The sequence below is a fragment of the Diadema setosum genome, chromosome 4, assembly GCF_964275005.1.
Source record: "Diadema setosum chromosome 4, eeDiaSeto1, whole genome shotgun sequence".
In the NCBI taxonomy this organism is placed as follows: domain Eukaryota; kingdom Metazoa; phylum Echinodermata; class Echinoidea; order Diadematoida; family Diadematidae; genus Diadema; species Diadema setosum.
This window is the reverse complement of record NC_092688.1, coordinates 40,943,568-40,960,298: the sequence shown is the minus strand read 5'-3', so window position 1 is coordinate 40,960,298 and position 16,731 is coordinate 40,943,568. Positions and strand designations below refer to the sequence as shown.

The 16,731-nt window shown below is 37.7% G+C and overlaps 1 protein-coding gene across 2 annotated transcripts in view; it reads left to right on the top strand.

Moving 5' to 3' along the window:
- Positions 1 to 16,731, top strand: part of LOC140227251 (uncharacterized) — an 82,775-nt gene that overhangs the window by 42,452 nt on the left and 23,592 nt on the right. The window contains exon 3 of one of the 2 annotated variants that reach the window (XR_011901031.1): positions 5 to 131. The exons of the other annotated variant lie outside the window; for it this stretch is intronic. The gene's annotated coding sequence lies outside the window, so the exon portion shown is untranslated. Of the gene's footprint in view, positions 1 to 4; positions 132 to 16,731 lie in introns of those variants that run through there. 2 annotated transcript variants of the gene reach the window in all.

The following is a 16,731-nucleotide window of genomic DNA, read 5'->3' as shown; positions in this document are numbered from 1 at the left end:
AAAGTTGGTTGGTCATCTTGCGTGGAGAGGACCCATGGGAAACTTTGAAGACGGAAATACAAGCTCGCAGAGATATCTCAAAACAAATAGATCCTGCAATGTGCTTTACATCATTACACAGTCCTACAATGTATGTCTGTTTTTGCATGGGTTTTATCTTCAGTCATACAATTTGTACATGGAGACTGGAAATCTGTCATACTGAGAGAGCTTTCACACTAGCCAAGGACTTATTTGTAGACATGTTTGAATATATGTTTCATTCCCATTTTGCATCTTTGCATTTTGTGGAGCTCTGGATGCAAATATAAATCACATTATACCCAAACTAGAAATCTCTCAAATCATGTGTGTTGGCCAGTCATGGTACTGAAGGATCTGTCTTCCAGTCAGCTTTTGTGTGATATCTTGGGAGTGTGCACGTATGTAATCTGAACAGTTCTTGATCGCCGAAACATGGTTGTGAAGATGGAGCCTATTTGAGATTGTATTCACTTTTGCCATGGTGTACTGTAAAACCAGAAATGTTTGTGTGCTTTTTAGCTCACCTAAGCCAAAGGCTCAAGTGAGCTATTGCGATCGCCCTTCGTCTGGCGTCCGTTGTGCGTCGTCCGTCGTCCGTCGTGCATAAACTTTTTACATTTTCATTTTCTTCTTGAAAACCCCAAGACTGATTTTCATCAAACTTGGCAGGTAGCATCCCTAGGGGGTTAGGAACTCAATTTGTTAAAATGGGCACCATGCCCCACCCAGGGGGCCCCCAAGGGGCCCAAACCCCCCAAAATTAAGGAATCTGTAAAAATCTTCTTCTCTAGAACCAGAAGTGATAGAGCTAAGTTAATACTATGAGTTAGTACATTGATGACTATAGTTTCAAGTTTGTTCATGGCAGAATCAGGGGTGCCCCCCTTGGGACCCAGGGGAGGGGGGGGGGTGGGGAGGGGTCCTAATGGGGCCTAAATTGTACATTTTCATCTTCTTCTTGAGAACCCCATGACCCATTTTCACCAAACTTGGCAGGTAGCATCCCTAGGGGGTTAGGATCTCATTTTGTTAAAATGGGCACCATGCCCCACCCAGGGGGCCCCCAGGGATGCCCAACCCCCCCCCCAAAAAAAAAATGAAGGAATCTTTAAAAATCTTCTCTAAGATAAGCTAAGATAATACTATGAGTGAGTACATTAATGACTGTAGTTTCAAGTTTGTTCATAGCAGATCCAGGGGTGCCCCTCTTGGGGGCAGGGGGGGGGGGGGGTTGGGAAGGTCCAAATGGGGGCCTGAATTGTACATTTTCATCTTCTTCCTGAAAACCTCATGATGGATTTTCGTCAAACTTGGCAGGTAGCATCCCTAGGGGGTCAGGATCTCAATTTATCAAAGTGGGCAACATGCCCCACCCAGTGGGCCCCAGGGGGCCCCAATGCCCCCAAATTAAGGAATCTTTAAAAACTTTGGCCCTTATTGTACATTTTCATGTTCTACTTGAGAATGCCTGGTCAAATTTTATTTATTTATTTATTTATTTATTTATATGTTTTATTTTCACAGGGTGGCTCCGTCAGTGGGTTAAACACTGTTGTTCTTGGAGGCCCTGCATGAACACATACATACCGTACAAATAAACACAAAAATGTAAAGATAATCATACAATAACTACAACAAAATCATATTTGCAGTACGGTATCAAATCTGGTGTGCAAAATTTTAGTAAAGCTTTGAATAATTTAGATTAGTGACTGCGTGAAAGGTGAACTTGCGATACTCAGGTGAGCGCTAGACCCGCGGGTCTCTTGTTCATTTTGAGAATTTTGCGAGAGCCATGATTCACGAAATTAAAATGCATGTGAAAGTTCTTGTCTACACTGATGCATTGAATGCCAGTGGCAATATTCACGAAAATTTCATGCTGCGAAAAAGGCAGTCGGCTCCAAGTTGCCAAAATTTCATGCCATGGAAATATATACTAGTACCTTATTGCTTTACAGTGTCATCGCTTGGGTGACAAGGCCGTCTATCTCAATAATAATGAATTTCCAGGAGAATAAAAAACTTTCATTTTAATCACACTTTTGCAAAATAACATCAATGTTTGCATCAAATGATGTAAAGACATTGTTTTGGAGTATGTTGAAAATTGTAACGTTTCAAAACTCAGTTAATTGACATGTTTGATACAAAAAAAAATTGGTATGTTGTTGAACATAATATGCCAATTGAGATACAAGGTCTTGTTACTCTAGTGATGATATATTCTCAAATTGTATGTATTAAAGTGTATCAAGTGTTGTGTGTTTGATTGACAAGCCTTTGTGAATGTGGCGCGGCTGTTGCATGGAATGTCATTCATAGTTAGCGATCTGCAAGAAGATTAATTTTGAGCAGTGTGTAAGAACTTTGTGGCTTTAAACACATGTTGAAATATCTTTCAAAATCAATAAATCACATATTTGCCTTCATGAGTTTTTATCTATTTGTTTATTTTTTTTTAATAAGGTTTGAAAGCCCTTACTAAATGCTGGCATAAAACTGTTATATTCCAAGACAGTATTGTGAATAGGGTAATTGAGAAGAAAATGCTTCCCATTTCGTATGCGAGCAAGCATTCGGAATTATTCAAGCATTAGCGCCATAGTATACTATTTTTGTTGGAACAGTGCACTGTCATAGCAACTAGAATATTTTTGTTGTCAACAGGAACTGCCAATTAGGCAGAGTCCTGTGCATGAATCGAGCAGGCAAGAAAGAAAGAAAGAAAGAATACAAGAACACCCCCCTCCCCCTCAAAAAAAAAAAAAAAAGTGTCAAAGACAATGATTCAAGGTTTAGAAGTGCCAACATGGATATGTATGTGGGACAATACATTACATGTATTTTCTATTGTATCTGTCATCTGTAATTTTGTAATTATGTCAGCAACACAAGTTTGTCTAAAATTTCAACACGTCTTTGCCCCAGCCTTGCATGCCCACGTGTGATATTATTGGCTAGTATAGTTGGATCAAGATATTTTGCATTTCTGCTTAATTATGTTTTTCTGATCATTAAAAAAAAAAATCTTAAAGGGTTCTGGAGCATTGTCAAATACTATGCTATTTGCGTAAGTTAGCCCAGCTCTGTCAAAGTTGCTTATCTCATGTGTGACGGATATTAAACCCTGTAGCCCTACCCTACTTGTATACCCTGTGCTCTGCGGGCTGCACGATCCAATGCTAACTGACTGCCGATTTATTGTCACATGAGGGCAGCATTTGAAACAAACAATGACATCAGTCTAAGAAATTATGTACTGCTTCTCGAGCTAATAATGAGGTAGTACTAAGCAGGTTGATGTCTGGTCTTAACTTGGCTCTTTTATGACTTGTGAATTTAAGATTTTCTGTCAGGATTTATGGTGAAATTGTATCCATACCCCACCCCACTCCTCCCCCACCATCTTTGACCAGCTTCAGATTCATGATGTGAAGAACCAATAAACAACATTTCTAACAGTCCAATCACTGGTGATTTATGTGGCCAAGGGCATGATGTGTAGACATGTTCATCACATTGAAGACATGCATGATGGTATCAGACATGATTGAAAGCAAACAGAGATGGTGAGCTTGCCCGAGAAGAATGTAAACATGTCAAGCTCATCGATCTAGCTGATTGTGTGATGGACAGTTTTTGTAGTGTTTGCGAAGATATTAAAGGCATAATTTACCATTTGCAGATGAAACAAAAACCCAGCATATTAAAGTGCTTTAAAATAGTTCTAAAATGTGAGTTAGGGATAGAAACAACCACTGTAAAAATTTGAATTGGTAAAATCGATATTAAGTATTGTTAAATATACAAAATGTGAACAATAGTTCCAAAAAAAAAAATTTCTAGACTACAGCTGTAAACCTTCTACAGTTACGTTTTATTGAGAAAAATACAGATATCTCCTTATATTTTAGGCTTTATCATGAAAATCCTATATGAAAGGATGTTTTGTGGTACAACAAACCTACACATATGCGTTAAATGTCATATCTTGAAATTCATTTAAATCACTGTTCCCAAAGGTAACGGGACCTTTAAAAGAGGGTTTCGTAACAAAATCTCTGGTTTGTTGACTTAAATCTATTTTCTCTATAATGTGTACTGTGTTTGTGTACTGAACATCTTGGGTCAGTCACATGAACCACTATGCCATTCCTGATAAGGGCACATTGTCATGGAACGAACAAAACGTAAGAAAACAAAACAAAACTTTGCCCTGGATGTATTGCAGTGCTGGGAATTCCTGGGCATTGTTTGGCTAGTCTGTCCAGTCGAGTAACAAACAGGAAATGGTGTCAGCTCTGGAGGCGGGGTCCATCTTCTGCCCACCTGGGTCTAAGATCTGGACCTAATCTGGTCTGTTCCTGGTCTAGTCCTTGGGCCCAAGGATTGTTTTTGTCATTTGTTTTCTTTTGCATGTCCCTGCTTTGGTACAGCCTTTGTGCCTGAGCAATGATGCGGTATCATGTTTGGAGCGGTTGGAGCGGAGGGTTGCCCGGGCGGGCAGGCGTAACCAAGTACAGGGTTTGCCCTGCCCCCTCTTGCCTCTACTTCATTGTGAATGAACTCTCGTCAACTCTTGACCTTTATAATTGGTTGCTATTAGCGCACTTGGTAAACAAACAAATGCCACCACAATGTATACTCAAGACAGTTGATGAGCAGATTTACTTTCTGTTGTGAGGTGAAGATACATATGTGTAGATAGGCAGATACAGTGTACTGTACATAGAAGCTACAAAGGCACTTTCAGACAGTCAAGAACATAAAGGGATGTATGAATACTGTTTTGATAAAGGAATGCTGTGCTTGTGCATATTATCAGGGCTGCACACTGGCGCCGGTCCGACGGTCAAAGACCGGTAAAAGTCACTGTCGGACCGGTAACTTTTCAGGAAATCCACAAGTTACCGGTCCGACATGACCAGTAAAAAAAAAACAAACAAACATTGGTGGGGTCAGTAGAAAGAAAAAGAGCAGCCCCGATCAGGGAGAAACAGAATGCAAGATATCGCACTGTTCAACAAGTTTTACGCAAGTTTTCGTTTATGTCTACCGGTGCAATTTGTACAGTAAACGGGATTAGTTTTGAGCACTACTAGCAGTCGACCAGTTATCGGAGTCGCGCTAGCTTGCGCATTTGGCGCTGCTCACGCACTGCATGCAATGCAATACATGCAAAGCATACCATGTATACAGTGTAACTGCTTTTCGATTGCTTGCGATCGGCGGTCATGCCAGACAAGAAGCATCGATAGAAGCGCACGCATTTCTGGGTCATTTTACTCATGATTTTTAACGCAAGATCGATCCGATCCCGGCTTCGCTGCAGCGTGGCAGTTATGTTAGAACTAATATACTAGTGTCGATTTTTAGAAAAAGTAAAAACACATTCGATATTCAGCGATACAGTAAATGGATCTGATTGCGTTTATTTTCATTGTACACAGTCATTTCACAAATGAATATTTTCATTCGCCCAGAATGGTCTCATAATGAAGATAGGCGCAAAAAAGGATCACAAAATCGGCCCTTCCGTGAGCTTTTTAAGAACGCATGCACAAAATGTGAAGAGATAATACTAGGGAGAAAAAACAATCATGAAATCATGGCAGTCCCGCTTACATATTTGAGGTAGAAATCGTCCCAAAAGGGATCATGAATTCGACCGGCCGCGTCGTATCTTTCAAAAGCTTATGATGTACGAAATGCGAAGAGATTATAGAGGAGAAAAAAAAAAATAAAGGAAACAGTTTGGTGAGTGCATCATAAAAGATTACAGCCGAATAACAATTCATGAAATCAACGCAATCCCGTTGAAATTTGAGGAAATAATAGGCGCAAAAAGGATCTTGAATTCAGTCCTGCATGCCGTGTTGTTCATCAAAAACGCATGCACCAATGCGACGAGATTGTCGGGAGAAAAATAAAAAACACATTTTTACCCTTCTGGTGCGTGCATTACAAAAGATTACACCCGAAGTAATTCATGAAATCGCCACAATCCCGCTGATATTTGCAGGTAGAAATAGGCGCAAAAAGGATCGTGAATGTGAACTCATGTACGAAATGGGAAAAGATTAGCGGGAGAAAAATAAAGGACACATTTTCACCCCTTTTGGCGATTGCATCATATAGATTACAGCCGAATAGTAATTCATGAAAATTTGGCAATCCCGTTGGAATTTGAGTAAACAATAATAGGCGCAAAAAGAATATCGAATTGCAATGTATAATTTTGAAAACGCATGCACAAATGCGAAGAAATTATCGGGAGAAAAATAAAGAACGTATTTTCAACCCTTCTGGTGAATGTATCACAAAAGATAACAGCCGAAATAATTAATGACATATCGCAATCCCGCTGATATTTGATGTAGAAATAGGCGCTAAAAGGATCGTGAATTCGGCCGTGACGTATAGGTATGTACGCAATGCGAAGTTATTATTGGGTGAAAAATACAGGACACATTTTCAACCCCTTTTGGCCCGTGCATCATAAAGATTAGAGCCGAATAATAATTCATAAAATCATCGCGATCCCGTTGAAGTTTGAGGAAACGATAGGCGCAAAAGAATCATGATTTTTGGCCGTGTCGTGTATCTTTTAAGAACGCATTTACGAAATGCGAAGAGTTTATCGGGGAAAAATAAAGGACACATTTTCAACCCATTTTGGCGCGTGTATCATAAAAGATTGCATCCGAAGTTATACATGTAATCATCGCAATTCCGCTGATATTTGAGGTAGAAATAGGCGCAAAAAGGATCGTGAATTCGGCCGTGTCGTATACCTTTCAAGAACGCATGTACGGAATGCGAAGAGATTATGGGGAGAAAAATAATGAACGCATTTTCAACCATTCTAGTTGGTGCACGCATCACAAAAGATTACATATGAAGTTATTCATTAAATTGCCACAATTCGGTTAATATTCAATGTAGAAGTAGGCGATAAAAGGATCGTGAATTCGGCCGTGTCGTATACGCAAGTACGAAATGCGAAGAGATTATTGGGAGAAAAAAAAGAACACATTTTCAATCCCTTTTGGCCCGTGCATCATAAAGATTACAGCCGAATAATAATTCATGAAATCATCGCAATCCCGTCGAAGTTTGAGGAAACAATAGGCGCAAAAAGAATCATGATTTTTGGCCGTGTCGTATATCTTTTAAGAACGCATTTACGAAATGCGAAGAGTTTATCCGGGAAAAATAAAGGACACATTTTCAACCCATTTTGGCGCGTTATCATAAAAGATTACAGCCGAAGTTATTCATAAAATCATCGCAATCCCGCTGATATTTGAGGTAGAAATAGGCGCAAAAAGGATCGTGAATTCCGCCGTGTCGTATACCTTTCAAGAACGCATGTACGGAATGCGAAGAGATTATGGGGAGAAAAATAAAGATCGCATTTTCAACCATTCTAGCCGGTGCGTGCATCACAAAAAGTTACATCCGAAGTAATTCATGAAATCGCCACAATTCCGCTGATATTTGAGGTAGAAATAGGCGCAAAAAGTATCATGAATTCGGCTGTGTGGAACATCTTTAAGAACGCACTTACGAAATTCGAAGAGTTTATCGGGAAAAAGTAAAGGACACATTTTCAACCCATTTTGGCGCGTGCATCATAAAAGATTACAGCCGAAGTAATTTATGAAATCGTCACAATCCCGCTGATTATTTGAGGTAGAAATAGGCGCAAAAAGTATCATGAATTCGGCCATGTGGTGCATCAAAGAACGCACTTACGAAATTCGAAGAGTTTATCGGGAAAAAATAAAGGACACATTTTCAACCTCTTTTGGCGCTTGCATCAGAAAATATTACAGCCGAAGTAATTTATCGTCACAATCCCGCTAATATTTGAGGTGGAAATAGGCGCAAAAAGTATCATGAATTCGGCCATGTGGTGCATCTTTTTAAGAACGCACTTACGAAATTCGAAGAGTTTATCGAGAAAAAATAAAGAACACATCTTCAACCCATTTTGGCGCGTTATCATAAAAGATTACAGCCGAAGTTATTTATGAAATCGTCACAATCCCGCTGATTATATGAGGTAGAAATAGGCGCAAAAAGTATCATGAATTCGGCCATGTGGTACATCTTTTTAAGAACGCACTTACGAAATTCGAAGAGTTTATCGAGAAAAAATAAAGAACACAGAGGTCATCTTCAACCCATTTTGGCGCGTTATCATAAAAGATTACAGCCGAAGTTATTTATGAAATCGTCACAATCCCCCTAATATTTGAGGTAGAAATAGGCGCAAAAAGTATCATGAATTCGGCCATGTGGTGCATCTTTTTTAGAACGCACTTACGCCGTGAATTCGAAGAGTTTATCGGGAAAAAAGTAAAGGACACATCTTCAACCCATTTTGGCCAGTTATCATAAAAGATTACAGTCGAAATAATTTATGAAATCGTCACAATCCCGCTGATTATTTGAGGTAGAAATAGGCGCAAAAAGTATCATGAATTCGGCCATGTGGTGCATCTTTTTAAGAACGCACTTACGAAATTCGAAGAGTTTATCGGGAAAAAATAGAGGACACATTTTCAACCTCTTTTGGCGCTTGCATCAGAAAATATTACAGCCGAAGTAATTTATGAAATCGTCACAATCCCGCTAATATTTGAGGTGGAAATAGGCGCAAAAAGTATCATGAATTCGGCCATGTGGTGCATCTTTTTAAGAACGCACTTACGAAATTTGAAGAGTTTATCGGGAAAAAATGAAGGACACATTTTCAACCCATTTTGGCGCGTTATCATAAAAGATTACAGCCGAAGTAATTTATGAAATCGTCACAATCCCGCTAATACTTGAGGTGGAAATGGGCGCAAAAAGGATTGCAAATTCGGCCCTGCATGTCGTGTGCCTTTCAAGAAAGCATGCACAAATGCGAATAGATTATCGGGCGAAAAATAAAGAACTCCTTGGAGCGCGTACATCAGAAAATTTCACAGCTAAAATAATTCATTAAATCGTCGCAATCCAACTGACCACCAAGAGCAGGTTACGCAGCAAGTTCGTGCGCCGATGTTTAGAAAAAGTCACAAACGCATTTGATACAATCTAATTTTGTTCATTATCATTTTACACTTTAATTCACAAACAAACATTCTAGTTTTTCCTATCTTTTTTTTTTCTTGTGCAATAGATAATGCAAGTTAAAAAAATATTAATCTGTAAAATGTACCGTGGGTAGGGGGGGGGGGTACGTCCATAAAAAACAAGAAAATAAGTTTATTTTTTAGGTTGTCGTTGTTGACCGGTAAATTTTCTGTTCAGACCGGTAAAAAATGTTAAAACGGGGCATTTACCGGTCCGACAGAGACAGGTTGGACCGGCAGAAAAAATGGGTTAGTGTGCAGCCCTGATATTATACATTGTGTAGCTTAACTTGCTTGTTAAATAGTCTTGAAAGACAGGTAGTGAGGTTTTAATGTACTGTGTATGTGTTTTTTTTTTTCTCGTAAAGCTAGTAGGTATGTTAGGAATAATTGTAATGTGTCATTTTTTGGGAACTGATAGAGAAAGAAAGGTAGCTAGATTCGTAGATAAGTAAATAAACCATAACATGAATATTTTGATAAATTTTAAAGTTTAACGCTTGAATGAAAATGATGAGTTCAGTAAATGAATTGAAATGTTATTGATGTTCCTATGTGATAATGTTAACAGTGTCACAGTGTACCGTAAAGTTCCATGTATAAGACGCACTCCTACTTTCGGACATGCAAAATTAAAAAAACAAACAAACCAACAAGCAAACAAACAAAAACGCACACACACAAATTTCTAGCAACTATTGCGTGTGTCATACATGTTATTTCAGCCCCAAATTTTCCTAGAATGCAGCATGTATTTGCTCTATTTTTTGTTTCCTTTTAAACTTTCTTTTCACGGTATTCATCGGACATAGGCGAAAAAATGGAAGACACAAAATGTGAAACTTTAGCAATACTGGTACTGTATACGGGCAGCCTGTATGCCCAGGCATTTTTTTTCCCCTGACAAATTGTTATAAGCTACTGAAATCCTTGCATCTAATTGGCTGAGAGCAAACTTGTCTGACAAATTTGCCAGACACAATGCTTCATAAAATGCACCCTAATTCTACTCTTTTGTAAATGTCTGTGTACATTTTAATTTGCAGATTCCACCATTGGGATATTTAAAGTAAGTAAAGGGCGGGGGGAGAGGGACAAAGAATGAATAGCAAACATACAATGTACAACTGCATCACTCACCACTTCACTTAGCATGATTAAAGTGGCTCTTTTTGATGATGAACCTCAAATAGTATATTGCCCATGTCAATGAAACAAAGTTACCGTCATTCAACTTTTTTCTTGTGGATGTGCCTGTGTGTGTGTGTTTTGTGTTTTCTACTTCGTAGGGAATTGCACTATCCAGCCTTATTGTATTCGCTGTAAGATGTTGGAGATAGTGGAACCAATATTCTTCTTCCTTTTTCCTCCTGATCCAGTATATTTCCATCAAAGTCATTGTGGTTTTGCTGTCCCTCAGGTGTTTTTTTTTTTTCGCTCTTAATTGCCCTGTTTTTGTTTTGTTTTGTTTTTGTTTTGTTTTTTTGAGGGGCGTGTGACTGGACCTGCAACAGGGGAATTTGTCTTGGCAAATCCTTTCTCATTTTCCCGATAACAATGGCCGGCGCAGGAGATCAGGAATTATGGTAACCTCTCCGAAGTTTGTCCACCTCCTCCTGCCCTCGTTGTCAAAGCTACTGAAGCAGTTTATCATGGGAAGGGAAGAAAAAAAAAATTGTAATTGATGTTCAGGGTAGAAGACAGTAGAATTGATGTCACTGATATGATTCTTGAAAGCTGAATGAGTGAAATCCTAGTCTATTCATTCATTTGAATGTATCATTTGTAACATAAACAAGAACTAGGGCATCCTTTCACAAACTGTGTTCTGCACAAATTACAACCTCAAGGGCTTAATAGTATACTTGTTTGTCATGTGTGTGCTTGCGTGTGTGTGTGTGTGTGCTTAAAGCTCCTATGCCTATAGATATTGTTTGGCCAAGTTTATATCTTGAGGGCAGATGACATATTATTAAACAGTAACTACTAAAAATTATATACCATAGGTCTGCATTACGTTACTTATTGCTTGCATCGTGGAAATTCATGACCTGAAATCATACATAAATAAGGCTCTGAGAAAAAAAGTAGGAGTGCAGACAGTAAAATAATAAAAGTATTGGAAATATATCAAAAATATTTTGGTTGAATGGTCCATGGGCTTTATGTCTTCTTGATTGATATTCTTAGCATTTCCTTCAAGACCAAAGCATAAAATCTTCATAAATTATCAAATTGTTGTATCGGTATTCCTTACATTGTGACAAAACAAAAACAAAAACAATTTAAACAAAATGAAGCAGTGTATCCTATAATAGATCTACACGTATGTTACATGTATGTCATGTACAAACAGCAAAGGGTTCAGTATAATGCCAAATATGGCAGATATATTCTAATTCAGCAACATGTGCATGCTATTATGCGACATTTTCTGTAGTGGTTTTTGTTGAATACAATTTTTTTGTTTAAGGGGGTTGTGAGAACGAAAGGCAAAGTTAAGGGATCCTGTAGAAAGCTTCGTAACATCCTAACCTTGTACAGAAATGACTCACAGGCAGTCTGAAGTGTTCAGGCAGTGCCGATCTTAAACTCTGCATCCCGTCTGCATTGGCACCAAGTGGAATGCATAGTCATCATACTGCACGAGTGTATTAAAGTGCTTGCAATATGTTGCCTCCTGTATGAAGGCAGGGTATGATGGTCCTAGCTATATTCTACATGGTTAGAATGAATTGCAGAGCCACATACCCGAACATGGCATGAAAAACACAGCCAGATGATGGGTTTTGATGAGGAATTATCAAAGTTGCTCATCTGATGGAGTCTGGGGCACACTGCAAAAAAAAAAAAGGGGGGGGGGGAGGGGCTTCCCATGCTAATACTAATGCAGTGGTCACTCCATAAAAATGATATTAACCCATATCTCACTGGAGAGAGATATGTTTTACATTGAGTCAGTGGCACATGCAATATCATGTAAAGTTAACTGATGAACATCACAGATTGCCAGTGAATATGATACGTTCATAATAACAGCATAAACACAAATATGCTTGGGTTAAAGAATTGTGATTTGATAATGATGAAATTTCCATATCTGATAAAAAACACAGTGTTATTGAAGCCTGTGCAGTTTGAGAGAATAAGAGAGGTAGGATATGAATTTATCAAATTATTAAATGCTGTTAGACTTCATACAAAGACTGATGCATGGCATGAATAATCTTTTGATATAATGACATAAGAATATGATCTGGTGCTTTGAGCTCTTTGCAAAAATCTATATCTTTGTAGCTACATGTGTACAACTGTAGTTGTGATGTGTATCTACATGCAACATTCCTCGGCATTATCTATGTTTACAGAAACATGCTGGCAATCATGTTTAACATTGTTTTCATTAAATATGACTGATATCATTTGTATCATCATTATATTGTGATGATGATTACCACAATATTATTATTATTATCATCATTATTGTTATTATTATTATTTATTTTTTTAAATTTATTTTCATTATCATCATTATCATTATTATTATTATTATCATTATTATTATTATCACCATCATCATCATCACTATGACCATTTCTAGTGTTGCCAAGTTGTGCTAGCCATCACTTTTGTAAATAGTATAATAAAAAAAAAAGATGTATCTTTTCTTTGTAGTGATACATCAATGCATCATTATATCCATTCAGTGCATGGCTTCTACAGGTCTCTATGAGCTTTTGCATTATATATAGACAGCAGACTTTGTTTATACGAGCTATATGAAATGTTCTCTAAACATGGCCAGTTGTTTTTGTGAGAACACGGTATTATTAAAGGAAATCAGAAGGTAAAATTGTAGCAATGAACTCTCGAGGTGAACTGCTGTGATGTTCCCTGCTGCCCTGCACAATGCTCAGATAAACAATATTGTCATTATGACATTCCTCTCTGAAACTCATCTACACTGTAAATGGTAAGAATGGACTTCCAGCAGTAAAACAACAACAAAAACACCACACAAATGGTTTGAATACGAAAACAATATTGAGGAAACAAAATAAACCTTGTGCTTTGTAGGTACCTGGTATGTACCCAAGATCACATTTCCCCCTTCATGTAGAATTAACTTGTACGAATGTAGTTGCCTTCCAGGTATGAAAAATATAATGTATAGCTACCGTTACACTTGATCTGAGTATCGTGATTAATTTGCATGGGTCGAATTTGGGCAACCGATTCAAAAGCAGAAAAAAGGTTTGTTTTCCATAGTGTCACTATTCAGAAGGTAAAATGTGTGTGGCTGAGAAAGCTGTTTCAGAAACTGGTCATACCATATCACAATGATCACTAAATGCCATGCCACTGTAAATATCCCGGGCCCTGTTTCATAACGCTGTTCGTAAAGTTACGAACGACTTCTGAGCGACTGGTGATCAGTTCTTGTGCTGAATGATGGAAATTCTGATTAGTATAGCACATCAGAACTGATCACCAGTTGCTCGTAAGTTGTTTGTAACTTTATGAACAGCTTTATGAAACAGGGCCCTGATGTCATAATCTATCATAGAGTACTCAGTGGCAGTTGTTTGTAGGCATTGGTATTTTTTTTTTTTAATTAAAAAAAAAAAAACAACTCTTCAGAACATCTACACAACTGTACATAATTTATAGTATAGTCATTAGGTAGCCTTGTGTAAAGAACACAAGAGCTGTAAACAAGTGTATTATATTGCAGGTCCATTGACCCTTTATGTGCCAAGGCACTTGATAAACTTAGAGGGATGGTATAGTATTGGTGGAGATGAGGATTGAGCTTTTAACCTTTCGCAAGATACCAAGAACCCACTAATGAAATAGTGCAGAGCATAATATACCATTCTAAAAGGAATTCAAAGTTTATTGATGAAAATCAGTTTCGGAGTCTTTGCTAAAACATTCAAAAACAAAGTAAGACAAAGTGATAGAAATAAAAGATGGGTCCCATATTTTATTATGATTGCTTTGTTTTTGATATCTCAGCTGTTTTGAAACCAATTTTCATCAAATGAATGTTGAATTCCTAGTGAAATCACATGCTCTGTCATATTTCATAAGAGGTTTCTCATTATCTCACCAAAATGAGACCTAATCTAAAGTTAGGTCTCAACCAAAACTATCTGATCCCTTTAACTTGCCAAGCATTTTCATCAATATTCAATATTTACAAATCAATCCAGTCTTGAAAGTAGTTGTAGATTTGTAGCAAGCCTACCTAGGTGTAGCAATGTGCCTCAGTCCATCAGGTAAGCCTTGCAGACACAACAGAGATTAAGGGGGATTATGTATCATATTCATTGACTTTACTTTCCAGATATCTGTGCCAATCGTTGAAGAAAGTCATCTAGCATGCAAGCAAAGTATAAGCAAAGTCATCCAGCATGCAAGCAAAGTAGTGAACAAAGCAAAATATTAAGGGTACTGTAAAAGGGCAAATTTTTATGGTGTGGAAATTTGTGTGCATTTCGCGCAACCAGAAGCTAGCGTGAAAATGAAAGTATGCAAATATGTTTTGCATGTCATATTATATGTTCCAGTAGTTAATGTTCTGAGCCCCGTTTTATCAAAAGATATAATTGAATTGAAATTTCCTAATACACAGGCTGCCATAGACTTATGATTGAAATCAATTATAACTCTTCATTGAACAGGGCCCAGCTGATTCTGTGGAATTAAAAACATGCGAAATTCATCTTAGCCACCTGAGTGCAAAAAAAGATCCACTTTTACATTTTATAATACCATTATAAAGGTTTGATCACTGTTGAATTCCATGGACAAAGAAGAGAGAGAGAAAGAGAGAGAGGGAGATAATGGACATTTTCAACTCCAAACACTCAGCATGATGTTAAATGCATTCCATGGAAATCCTGATCCAGTCTTTGCACTTTACCAATCCTGTCATTGCCATAGCAACCATTTTATTAATGATCAATAAAGAAGGATGGGGGAGATGAGGGAAAATTATAACAAATAATACAGTTCCCTTCGATACATAACACTTTTGTAGAGTCCTTGCTAAAAAAAAATGAGAAAAAAAAAACAATGTCAAGAAAATTACAGGCTTAAAAAGCTATTCCTTACATAGTAATTCTCTGTCCATTCAGTTCTTCAGGAGCTAGGAACCAGTAATCTAAAATGCTCAATAAATCTGCCTCTTTCAAAAGAGGAAGGAAAGATTTCTTACAGGAATTTCCTGCTTGGAAAAAACAGCTGAATATGATAAACAATTTTTACAACCAGCAATATCTATCTATCTATCTATCTATCTATCTATCTATCTATCTATCTATCTATCTGATCTATCTATCTATCTATTCTATCTATCTATCTATCTATCCATATTATATCCATATATCTATCTATCTAGTGATAAAATATGTTTATTTATTCATTTATTCATTTATCATCTATCTGTATATCTAGAGGGATAGACAGATATTCAGATGTAGATAAAGATATGTAGAGTTTATTTGCAAAAGGGGCTAGATCCACTTTCAGTATTTTGGAGAAAAATTGGTTTGTGAGAATTTGTACACAAGTGTACGGAAAATCTAAATCTAATTTTGTGATGATTTATATTCAAACAGTAATGTTGTCTGGAGTTGACATTTTCAATGTAACTAACTTACTCAAATGGAATTCTGTGCAGTGATGCTGATAACTCAATTTTCATCAAAAATGGATCTAGCCTCTTTTGCAAACAAGCTCTTCATAAGAGATAGCTTTACAGATATCTAAGATATCTATCTTCACTTTTTATCAAATATACAAGAGATCACTCAATAGGCTGAAAACGGGAATTTAATCACCATGGTACGATCCATTCTTGAGAGGGGGAGAAGGAGAAAGAGAGAGTGAGGGAAATAAAGAGAAGAAAATGACATCAGATTCTTTATACATGACTGCAGTGACCGACAAAGCTGTGAAGTTCACTTTGTGGGTGGTGAACGGGAATGGCAGGCAGGTCGGAAATTTCCTGCGACCCAAACCACGGAAGCTACGGTATGTTGAATCTGCGGAAAAAGTGAGATGGCAGTCTGTTTTGCATGTTTATATCTGGGTATGTTTCGGATGTTGTGATGATTACACATCATAATGCCTGACCAGTGGTTGTGGTCAGGGGTTAGGTGAGGCCAGTTTGCATTGTCTTTAAATGTGGATACCAACACAGACTCTAGGCTGTTGGGTTGGGGGGGGGGGGGGGAGCAAAGGTCATATTTAAAGAGGCATTCTGAGTATTGTTGTTTTGCTAGTGTGATAGACTGGATATCATTAAAGCTTGCCATTGATTGGATATTAAATACTGCATCCTTAAGAGATTCCTGTGTCCTTGGCACCACAAGCTCTCAAACTTCTTCGAACCCTCACACAAGTGAAACAAAATCAAACTAGAAAAAGAAGCAAAACAATGGAGATGCCAATCATGACAAGAGTTATTCAGTATTTAAATACAATTTTAACAAATGTAACAGCAGTTATACCACAATACCACCTCCTCTACTCATGTAACAGAGTGGTTTAGTACCCCCCCCCCCAT